Below are 11420 nucleotides of genomic sequence, written 5' to 3' on the forward strand. Positions count from 1 at the left end.
GCGCAGTTACTTTGTGGCCCAAGACAATTCCCTCTTTTACCATGAAGTGACACTTTTCCCAGTTAAGGACTAAGGGCGTGGTTTCACAACATTCAAGCACGAGCTCTAAGTTATTCAAGCAGTCTTCAAAGTCATCACCAAAAAGGGTGAAATCATCCATGAATGCTTCAAGACACTTCCCATTTAAGTCGGGGAATATAGACATCATGCAACTTTGAAAAGTGGCAGGTGCATTACATAACCCAAATGACATTCTCCTGTAAGCAAAAATACCTGACGGGCATGTGAATGTAGTCTTCTCAACAACTTTTGGGGCAATGGGTATCTGATTATAGCCTGAGTACCCATCCAAGAAGCAGTAGCAACCATGTCCAGCCACTTTCTTTAGCATTTGATCAATAAAGGGGAGTGGAAAGTGGTCCTTCCTTGTTGCATCATTCAGCCTTCTATAATAAATGCACATTCTCCACCCAGTGACTGTTCTTATGGGAATCAATTCATTATCTTCATTTCTCACCACCGTCATGCCGCCCTTCTTAGGTACAACTTGTACTGGACTAATCCACTGGCTGTCAGAGATGGGGAAAATCACTCCCGCATCTAATAATTTGATGATCTCTTTGTGCACTACCTCCTCCAAATTTTTGTTCAGCTTGCGTTGGGCCTGAAGACTCGTTTGCTATTTTCTTCCAACAAGATTTTGTGCATGCAAATTGCTGGAATGATTCCTTGAATATCATATATACTCCAGCCAATGGCCTTCTTGCGCTTCTTCAGTAGTTCCACCAGCTTTCGCTCCTCTGTAGCTTCTAGTTTTCTAAATACAGATAGAGGCACTAGATTTATTGATGCACCAGAATCGCAGAGGGACTTATCGAATTTTCCACTCCCAACGAGCATGGTATGGTAAAGCTTCCTGGGTCCCCACACTTTTGGGGAATTTTATTTTGTAATATGGCATTGCAGTGGGCATTCAACTTGACTATGGTTCTCTCTTCCAGTTTTCTCTTGCTAGATAAGATTTCCTTCAAGAACTTTGCATAAGCAGGCATCTGAGTGAGTACCTCCATGAAAGGAATGTTCACATAGAGTTGCTTGAGCATTTCCAAGAATCGCCCAAAATATTTGTCATGTTTTTCCCGCTTCATCTTTTGGGGAAATGGCAGAGCTGGCATATGTCTACTTTCTTCAATCTCCCTTCGTAACCCACTACTCTAGCCTTTCTGATCTTCACTTTCTTTTTCTACTGATGTCTCCGCCTGCTTACTCATTATCTCGGGTCTAGCTTTTACCGCTGGATCAGCCAATATTTTGCCACTTCTTAGAGATACAACTTTGATTGTTTCTTTTGGGTTATTTTCAGTGTCAGAGGGCAAAGTCCCAGGAGTCCTCCCAGATAACATATTTCCAATTTGTCCCGATTGTCTTTCTAAATTCTGGATGGCAGTTCCTTGAGTCTCAAATTTTTCTTCTGATTTGTTGATGAATGCCTTCATGAGATCTTCTATACTAGACTGATTTGGCTGTTGTGTCTGGTATTGCTGCCTCTGATGATTTTGGAAACCTGGCGGTTCTTGACCCTGAGGTCAAGGATTGTCTTGCTGCCATGAATTCAGGCTTCCGCTAGGTGAACTCCACGAAAAATCCTGATGTCTTTGACCCATAGCATTATAGTGGTTTCCACCTTGGTAGTTTCCTCTATTAAAGTTCCCCACTACATTGACTTCCTCATCTGATGTTTGACACTTGTGTGTAGGGTGTCCCAATCCACAGAAGTCACATGCTATTTGCGGCTCACTTTATACCTTAACTAATGTCAAGTTCTTATCATCTTAGCCATGGCGTCTAGCTGGGCTTGCATAGATGTGTTAGAGTCCACCTGGTGAACCCCAACTGATTTTATTCTGTCATTAGTCTCAGCCGGCCACTGGTTAGCATCATCAGATAATTCATCAAGGATTAAGACAACCTCCTCTAGCGTTTTCTTCATTATTAGACCTCCACATGCAGTATTCAGAGTTCGTCGCGAGGACGATGTCAATCCATCCTAAAAATCCTAGAGTTGCATCCACAAATCAATTCCATTGTGCCGACACTTCCTGACTATCTCCTTGAATCATTCCCAAGCTCCAAAAATCGTTTCTGTCGCCTTCTGGCAGAAATTATGAATTTCCCTTCTGATCTTTCGTGTTTTTGCAGCCGAAAAGTATTTGTCAAGAAACTTCTTGGTCATATCTTCACATGTCCTTATAGAACCTGCGGGTAAGATGCGAAGCCATTGCTTCGTGTCGTCCTTCAGTGAAAAAGGAAATGCAATTAAGTAGACAACATCATTTGATACTCCATTGTATTGGAAGGTGTTCATGATATCGTCGAAGTCCATCAAGTGAGTATTAGGATCTTCGTTCGTCTTCCTTCTAAAAGTGCAATTATTTTGGATAGTTTGAATCAAACCTTACTTCAATTCGAAGTTGTTTGCTGCTATGGGTGGAGGTCTGACACTTGGCATTCCTTGATTATATACACGCCTAACATAGTCACCCAATGATCTTCCCGGCCGAGGTACTGCATTCTCGAACTAGTCTTCGACCAAAGTTCAGTTAAGATTGAACCTTCGGCCCCTATTTAGTTCGACTATTTCGTCAGCAATCCTCCGTGTAGCTTCTTATTGTGCTGCCTCCCTTGCAGCTAAGTCTACTCCTTCGTTGTCCTTATTTTCCATGATAACTGGAGTTGAAGTTTGTCCCAAAATGTTTTCTATTAATTCTCTTTCCTCTCTCAGACGTCGCACATGTTTTTCCAACTCTAGTTCGTATGGTATCACTTCCCTTGAAGAGGATCGATTCATACACCAGAGAAATCAAAATTTGTACCCTGCGCGCAAGTGAGAAAAATGTGAATACACTAAAGTAAAAATTGGTTCCTGAATTAGTACTACAAATTATTTTTAACACTATCGATTTCCAATCCCCCGCAACGACGCCAAAATTTGACGAGCGGCACACTTAAATTGTGCTCGCTAGTCAAAGATATTATAGATTAATTATTGTCTCCATAGGGATTGGCATTAAACAATGTTTGAATAATCTCCAGTTGATTACTATCCAGGAAAATTAACACTTGGTTGGATATCTATTACTACGATTAACTATTGAAGTTCAAGTGCATAATAATTAATCACTAAAAAGGGCAAGTGAGCACGAAGAAATATTTATGAGGAAAATAAGGGTAATTGACTAGATAGGTGCACGATAACTGACTCGGGATCCAATTCTTGAGTTAATTCACTCTATAATACGATCGTTTCTGACGAATTCAACCGATTATCAGATTACATTTGAAGCTAATATTCCTCTTTCGATTAAGCACTAGTTTCAGTAATTAAACCAATTGAAACATGGTAAAAAATGGCAAGAATAAAAGTGATGTTTATGATCTAAAGGGTACTTTCTCACGAATATTCCTTATTTTCTCGTTCAATCAACAATTCGAGAGGATCCTTCGATTACCTATTTGAATCGTGAATTTAAACTACAACATAAGATGTGCAGAAATTTAATATCATACTTCTCTTTCAATTAAGCAAAATACTAAATAACTCCACAATACAAATCAAGCTCCATCAATTAATTCTAGCAAGTATCAAGAATCAAATCCCTAATCTATTGAAACACTATATCTATCAACACCCATATAGAAATTACTCCATAATAATGGAGTAGGATATCTTATTTAAGTTTAAGAACAAAGAAAACATCAATTCTAAAGATTTGATACAAACTCTCGTATTGCACCGATTATAGATTAAAATCTTGATAAATTCTTGAGTCTTCTCCCTTGGTGTCTCTCCAATCTTCTCTAGGTCAAAAATGCCTAAAAATCCCAACTGCCCTCTTTTTAGATGAGCTGGGCTTCATATCGGTCAAGAGGAGTCACCTCCGAAATTAGAAAAATAGGTTTGGGAAATTTTCCGGACAGGACGTGCACGGCCGCGCACCTGGGCAGGTGATCGCGCATATGGTCGCGTACTTTAGGCAGTGTTTTGTTCCACTTGCGGGCCCAGTGCACGGCGCACACCTGGGTGGCTTCCTGCTCCATTCTTCTCTTCTCTTCACTAAGTGCATTATTGTCCGTTAATCCTTGATTACGATCCATACTTAATCCATGGGCTTTTACTCAGACTTCAAAGCTCCATAATAGCTCAAATTAACTCCACAACCTCATCGTAACTCGGAATTGCTCCTACAAAGCATAAAACATACACTCAGTGTAAAATTATACCATTTAAAGCTCAAACACTAGTAAAGTGCAGCGAATTAGAGTGTAATTAATTACCAAAATACGCAATTATAGCCTACCATCAGTTTGATAATGGTACTGAGTTCTTTAATTCTAGCTGCAATAAATTGTTTTCTTCATTAGGAATTGTTCACTAGAGTAGATATCCCTACACACCTCAATAGAATGGGGTAGTAGAGAGGAAATGTAGACATATTCTGGAAGTAGCTAGAGCATTAAAGTTTCAAAGTTTAATTCTTAACAGGTTTTGGGGAGAATGTGTTAAGACTGCTGTGTATTTACTTAACAAATGGCGCACTTCTTTATTGAAAGGGAAGTCACCTCATGAACTCCTATACAATAAATCACCTGACATAGATCACCTTAGGGTGTTTGGTCGTCTATGTTATGCTAGTAACCTCCCAAAAGGAGATAAGTTTAGTCCAAGAGCAAACAGGAGTGTATTGGTGGGGTACTCAACAACTCAGAAGGACTACAGACTTTATGATCTGGAAAGAAAGATCTTTCTGGTTAGCAGGGACGTTAGCTTTAGGGAGGATGTGTTCCCATTCAAGAATGTTGAATTGGATTCTACTGAATTATTTCCCAAACAGTCAGAGTTTGTGTAACCAATTCCATCACAACCAGCTCAACTTAATATTCAAGGTGAATCGGCATCTCAGCTAGATGATGATGATGATACTCAGCAACAAATGACACATCTTGAAACTTTTCCAGAAGCTCATGAGAATCAAAATACTACATCAACTGATGCAGTTTCAACAGAAACATTGACACCAGCAGCAGACACTCCACAAGATAATTTGAGTGACACAACAATGTCACCATAGATGTCACCACAACCACCAGAACCTTCCACTCAATGACTACAAGTTTAGGAGATAGCCCATGATATCAGAAAAGGAGGAAGAATCTCCAAACCTTCCATTTGGTTAAAAGATTATGTGACAACAAAGAGTACTGTTGGTCAGTGCTTATGTCCTTTGTCCAAAGGGTTATACTATGGGATTCTAACGACAAGATACCAGTCCTATTTGAAGGCTTTTTCAGCTTGCATTGAACCTAGCTCTTTCAAGGAGACAGTTCAAGATAACAAAAGGGTTGAAGCCATGCATAAGGAGATACAAGCACTTGAAGACAATGGAACTTGGAAACTGATTGATTTACTTATAGGAAAGCAAGTCATTGGATCTAAATGGGTCTACAAAGTCATATACAAAGCAATTGGAGAAGTAGAAAGATTCAAGGCTCGTTTAGTTGCCAAAGGATTCAATCAAAAGGAAGGGCTTGATTATCTTGATACTTTCTCACTTGTGGCCAAAATGGTCACAGTGAGACTTGTTATCAATATATCCACTTCCAAAGGTTGTCCTTTGTATCAAATGGACGTCAATAATGCCTTTTTACAGGGTGATTTATATGAAGAAATTTACATGAAATTGCCCCAAAGCTTTACCAAACATGGGGAGAACAAAGTTTGTAAGCTTCTAAAGTCTTTATATGGGCTCAAACAATCCTCCAGACAATGGAATATCAAGCTTACTGAAGCTTTGACAGAGAATGGATATAATCAAAGTGCCTTTGATCACTCTTTATTTACCAAAGAAAAGGAGATGGTTTAGTTGTCATCCTTATCTATGTGGATGATTTGTTGATTACTGGCAGTCATCTGACACTGATAGAAGATGCTAAAATGACCCTGCACAATCAATTTAAAGTTAAAGACCTTGGTGAGTTGAGATACTTTCTTGGAATTGAAGTGCTGAGATAAAAAATGGGATATTGCTTAACTAGAGAAAGTATGCTCTGGAGCTTATTTCTCAAGTTGGCTTGAGTGGATATAAACCTGCTAAGACACCTTTGGAACTCAATCAAAAATTGACCACTGTTGATTATGATGTTCGTATAGGAAAGATTGATGATTTAGAGCTTGAAGATGTCACAGCCTAATGTACCTCACCATCACTAGGCCAGACATTAGCTTTGTAGTTTAGAGTTTAAGCTAATTCATGCAGAGGCCTAAACAATCACACTTGGAGGCAGCCTTCAGAGTAGTAAAATACCTCAAAGGCTCTCCTAGTTTAGGGGTGTTACTGCCTGCTGGTCCTATCACCAATTTGTCTGCATAGTGTGACTCAGACTGGGCCTCCTGCCCTAACACAAGGAGGTCAGTCACACGATATGTTGTCAAACTAGGGGAAGCTCTCATTTCATGGAAGTCTAAGAAGCAGCACACTGTAAGTAGAAGCTCTGCAGAGGCTGAATACAGGAACATGGCAGCAAAAGTAGCTAAAGTTACTTGGGTAGTTGGTCTGTTACAGGAGTTAGGACTTACTATCTCTCAGCTTGTGTCCATGTTCTCCGACAACAAGGCAGCTATCCAAATTGCTAGCAATCCCATTTTCCATGAGCGCATCAAGCACATTGATCTTGCTTGTAATTTTGTGCTAGAAAAAAATTAAGTCTGGGCTTATTCTTCCTCACTATGTTCCCTTCTCTCAATAGCTTGCAGACTTATTAACCAAGGGATTACCTGGTGTTGTATTTTATTGTTAGTTGGGCCTAGGATCCAACCCCCAAGCCAAGGTCGAACGCATTTTTTTATTGGGGCGATAACTCTGAAAAGATAAATTTCCAATCTTTTCTTTTATCTCGGGAGGAGTCATTTATTCTCAAAGTTGGTTGGGAATCGATAAGAAATCGAACGGGCATTCAAGCTCGCTAAAGTGAAGGTTATTCAGCAGTGTAAGCAAGTCACTCTTAACCCTATAGTGAATTCAGATATGCTGTGCTAGGAGATAATGAAAGTCTCTTTTGGCAGCTCAATCCTCACGGTAATAATTATGCCAATTCTACCTAAAATTCTCTTCAGGTGATTAAAGGGGCTCCCTTTTTCAGTAGATGAGATTTGGATAAAAGGTATTATCTAAACGATTCTTTTCTCTGGATTGCTCTTTCAAATAAAAATTTAGCCTGCAGTAATATAATCAGGATTTCATCTCCTAAATTTGCCCACTATCTGCTAGTCTGGTATGTCAAGCTTACTGGCTTGCTTTGTACCAGCTGGTATTTTGTGTACTTCGGGGAGCCTTTTTTCTTGATTTTTTTGGAAAACTCTATTTATTCTGGTGTGGATGGAAGACAGGCATATATTTCTTGATTTTAATAGGACTCCTTGCAAGCATTATTTCTATCTACTCTCAGTCATATGGATAGTTCAATGTGCTCATCGGTGGGTATTCTAACTCAACAATGATGTACTAGCTGTTAATACATAATTAACTAAATCAAAGTATTCCCTCTCTGATATCTAAGTTTTTTAGATGAGACAGTTTACACAATTCACCATAGTAGAGCATGCAGAGGTCCAGGATTCAAGTCTTGCTGCCACTTACTAACAGTGGAGGTAGGATATCCAGTTAACATAAGGCCCGCGCGACACTCGGCGTTAACACTCCCAAATCTGGAAGTCCTAACCACGGTTTTAATGATAATGAGCGGCGAAAGCATACAAAGATAGTGAGGCTTCCATCACTTAGATTTAGGGCGATAGGGCACACCACAGATACGATAATTATTGATTCCATTACCGAACCAAAAAAGCTGACAGCAAACACTCATCTGCATTCTTAAAGGCTTAATCATGTACCGGTTCCCAAGCGTTATACCTTTCTTCTGCAATGATTCCATTCTAGGATTCCGCGTTTCAAAAAGTCTTTTTTGATACATCTATAACAGCCTATGTGTCTCAAAAAAGAACGGCGGCCACGAGTCATAATGCACTCTTTGCACAACAAATCCACTTTGAAGTTGACTTATTTGCTCGACCAATCGTCAGAATGTGTACGAGATACCATGGCACCGAAAATGTATCAGGGCTCAAGTAATTCACCGAAGCGACAAGACCTTGAAAGTTGCTTTTTCAAGTGTCAGGTTCGAATCACCCTGAATGAAGAGTGGGCGAACAAGATGCATAGCATATCATAAATGTTGAATTCTAAGAACGAGAGAGGAAACAATTCATATATTGACATTTCGTGCTCATTTCCAAATTTCTGCTTTGTTATTCCCATCATTAATAAAGTAGCTCGGGGGAGCACTCTTCTTTGGAAAGAGGAGTTGCTTGTCTTACCACACCAACCACCTTAGCGCTGGAGCTTCTAGCAATGGGCCACCCGAAAAGGTACTGCAGTGATATTGAATAGGGATCCTACATCGATAAATAGAATCCCCATAAAAATACCACTAGGCAAGGTTCGTCCACGGAGGGTGAGTCAGGGCCTAAGATCAGGCCGAGTCCGTATCGCCGCGGAGCAATAGCCGCGTCCGGATCTGATCTATTTTTTCTCTCAAATAAAAATCTCATTGGCGCCAAGCGTGAGGGAATGCTAGACGTTTGGTAATTTTTCCTTTCGATGTCCGATCCCGGATACCATGACTTGCCTTCAAACGGGTTTCACCTTCAAAGGAGAGTAGCATAGGGGGTGCAAGGGTGAAGATACTAGAGTATCAAATGGTTTTTGAAAAGCATTAGAAATCATGGTCAATCTCTCTCTTGTTACCGAGCTAGAGGCTAATCGAAGAGATAAGCCCTACCCACTATCCTTCCCCAAAAAAAGAGGTCCTGCAGGTCGGAAGGCTGCGGGGGAAGGAGAGGGACACTGGGCGAGATATATCAGCAGCGAATTCACTATACAAATAAAGGCACCTATCAAAAAGATACTTTGAAGGCTTTTGTATGCATATACTAGAATAGCATGATAAAAATCAAAGATTATGTCCAATTTGAAGCTATCTCAATTGATCCCTTGTTACTGCTCCTTTGAGCAGTAATAGATAGGGATGACAGGATTTGAACATGTGACATTTTGTACCCAAAACAAACGAGAGATAAGCAAACTTGATTTCTTTTTTAGTTTTAGTAGAGTTCCAATGAAAAATGGAAAACCACCCAATTGAAGGAAATGCATCATTGTGGTAAAGGTCGTAATGCCATAGGAATCATTACCGCAAGGCATAGAGGGGGAGGTCATAAGCGTCTATACCGTAAACAATCTACTATTTCAACATATTGTTTGCACTAGTTTCATAGCCATCTCTTTTAACATAACCTTTTTCAGTTCATGATCCGATGTGAGGAAAAGAATCCTAGGTCAAGGCAGTAGCACGATACGAGATCAGTATTTTCTACCCTATGTAGGCGACACAAGATACGGAACTTTTTTAACTTCTAAATCTATTTCCAAATACCCTAAAAGAAGTAAAGAAAGCGTCCAGCCGTTCGCCGAAGGAAGAGATTCTTTATCAAAGTCTCCGAAAGGAGCATTTAACCAGGCTTTTTGGACGTTCCATGATTAAACCGACTAGCAGCATTGGATCTAATCCCCCACGAAAAGTAAGAAAGTCCGTATATTTTGACCAATTCAAGGTGAAAAATGGGGTTACTCCCTCGGCAAAATTAGAGATGTCACTGGTACTATCTTTCTGTCTTTGACCTACTTTTCCTGAAGTATGGAGCAAATGGCGCCCTCTACTTCTACTTCTTACTAAAAGCGAAAAACCGACATTGCAAGCAAATTATAAGCCCTCGCCCGTTTGAGCCGGAAAACGTACCGGCTGTTTGAGTGTCATTTGACCTCTTTTCCCGTGTGACTAGGAATGCTCAATGACAACCTCTCAATTGTCACCGTCTGGACACTCTTGCTACCACGGTAGCACCTAGTGTGGTCAGCGATTGGAAAAGAAAGGAATATTTAATTCTTTTACTGCCTTCCATTCCACTATTCTGAACGACCAAGTGGGTCAATTTCTTTTTCGGTATGTGGAATTTTCTTTCGTTGTTACGACAGGCTGAGAGTAGTGTTCAAGACAGGCCGCTATTGTGAAATTGGTAGAAACACTGCTCTTAGGAAGCTGTGCTAATGCATTCCGGATCCATCCTAAACCAAAGACCGGGGCTAAGCGATACAATATTCATACTCGAGTTGCTTTCTTCTGCTTTACTGGATGCTGGTTTTCTTCAATCCTAGGTAGTCCCTTTTTACTCGTCGACGTGAAATTTATTCTATTTTTTTTATTTTAGTATATATTGATTGAATTGTAATCATTGGTAATGATATTAAATTCAACATATCAAACAGTTGATTTGGAGATAGATGTGACGAAGGAAGGGTATCAGGAATGGTATATTTCATGAGCCTTAAGATCTTTATTTTGCTATTATCCGGCCAGATCTAGGTGAGAACCAGGAGTCGACTAATTCAAGAGTTTACTACCGGCGAAGCCCGCTTGCTTCGGAGCGTGCTATTGCATGAAGCGGAAAAGGACAGTGAAATCTAAGGCCACACTAGACACGGAAAAGGAGGATTAGATATTTCGTCAACCACTGCTCAACATCAACTTCTCTTATGCAAGCTTGGTGTGTTCGATATCTTTCACCCACCAGCTTAAGGGGAGTATTCAGTGAGACGTATAGTTTAGTGTATTAAGTGAGGGGTAATTTAGTAATTTTATGCTGCTCCTCCACTAACTAATACCGGAAGTGCTTATATTAGTTAGTACTAGTATTCCTAGAATCAGTTAACATATTAATGAGAATTCCTATTCTTTCTCTCTACTTTCTCTCTACGATCTTCCTCAATTTCATAATTCATTGATTGCATGCATAATAATTTGAGTTTGTGTGAATAGATCTCAAATTCTATCAGAACAAACAGAAAATCATTTTCTCAGTAATTTGCCAATTTCCCTATTGCTTAGTAATGCGGGAACTTTCACGTCACAAGATAAATTTGACCAAAAAAGAAGAGGAAGAAGAATGACACACTCACAGAGAGAAGAGAGAAGCAAAAATAAAGAAACAAAAGGTCGAAAAGCGTGTAGAAAGGGAAAGTGGAAACTACTTATGTTTCATTTCCACGTTGGAGGACACATTACATATATGCTGTTAAAAGTCAAAAATAAGCTCAAATAGAAATTTATGGCAATAAGCGCACAGGTCGAAACCTTGAGCTTTTCTATAAACTAGATTGGTGTGGCCCGTGACACGGGCCCAACGCGAAGAAAGACTATCAAGGTGAAATATTCTTATCTCGTTCACATTCTAAGTAGGCGTTTGGACA

The 11420-nt window shown here is 39.9% G+C and overlaps 1 non-coding gene across 1 annotated transcript; it reads left to right on the top strand.

The window, feature by feature from the left end:
- Positions 1-2078: 2078 nt before the first annotated feature.
- LOC142180451 (small nucleolar RNA R71) lies at positions 2079-2185 on the top strand. The gene has a single exon (XR_012709076.1). It is a non-coding gene; the product is annotated as a small nucleolar RNA R71 (small nucleolar RNA).
- Positions 2186-11420: the final 9235 nt, after the last annotated feature.

The sequence above is a fragment of the Nicotiana tabacum genome, chromosome 4 (genome assembly GCF_000715075.1).
Source record: "Nicotiana tabacum cultivar K326 chromosome 4, ASM71507v2, whole genome shotgun sequence".
Classification (NCBI taxonomy): Eukaryota; Viridiplantae; Streptophyta; class Magnoliopsida; order Solanales; family Solanaceae; genus Nicotiana; species Nicotiana tabacum.